The sequence below is a fragment of the Acomys russatus genome, chromosome 10, assembly GCF_903995435.1.
Source record: "Acomys russatus chromosome 10, mAcoRus1.1, whole genome shotgun sequence".
NCBI lineage: Eukaryota > Metazoa > Chordata > Mammalia > Rodentia > Muridae > Acomys > Acomys russatus.
The window spans coordinates 25,656,695-25,657,230 of NC_067146.1; positions in this window are offsets into that span (position 1 = coordinate 25,656,695).

A 536-nucleotide genomic window follows, 5' to 3' on the forward strand; every position below is an offset into this window, starting at 1 on the left:
TTTTGGAACAAGCACCTGAAAGATTCGTTTCCCTTTCAGATAATCTTTACAGCAGTATCCTAGACATCAGAGAACCATCCTTCAGAATACCAATCTCTCTTTTGATACCATATCAATAACTTCCGGTTCGTTGATCATGACCCAAAGACAAACATAATGAAAAGTAGCCGTTACTGTGACGTTCTCATGTTTCATGCAATCTGCCATAATTGTTCTAACTTTTTTCTCTTTTTTCTTTTTTTTTTTCTTTTTTTTTCTTTTTTTCTTTTTTTTCCTTTTTTCTTTTTCGCAGAGGTAGAAGCTTTCAGAAAGCCTTTTGGGTAAGTGGGAAAACCCTTTTGAAAGCCGTTATGTCCTTTTATTTGGTGTGATAGATGACTGGGTATCTCTCTAACTCTATTTGCTGACTTCAGCAAAGGATAAACATTGAGCTTAGTTTGCAAGAACCGGCTCCATCACACGGAACCGGGACATATGTTAAGCTCTAGCAGCCACCTTCTCTCAAAACTGTTTGTAAAGCAATAACCATAATCAGG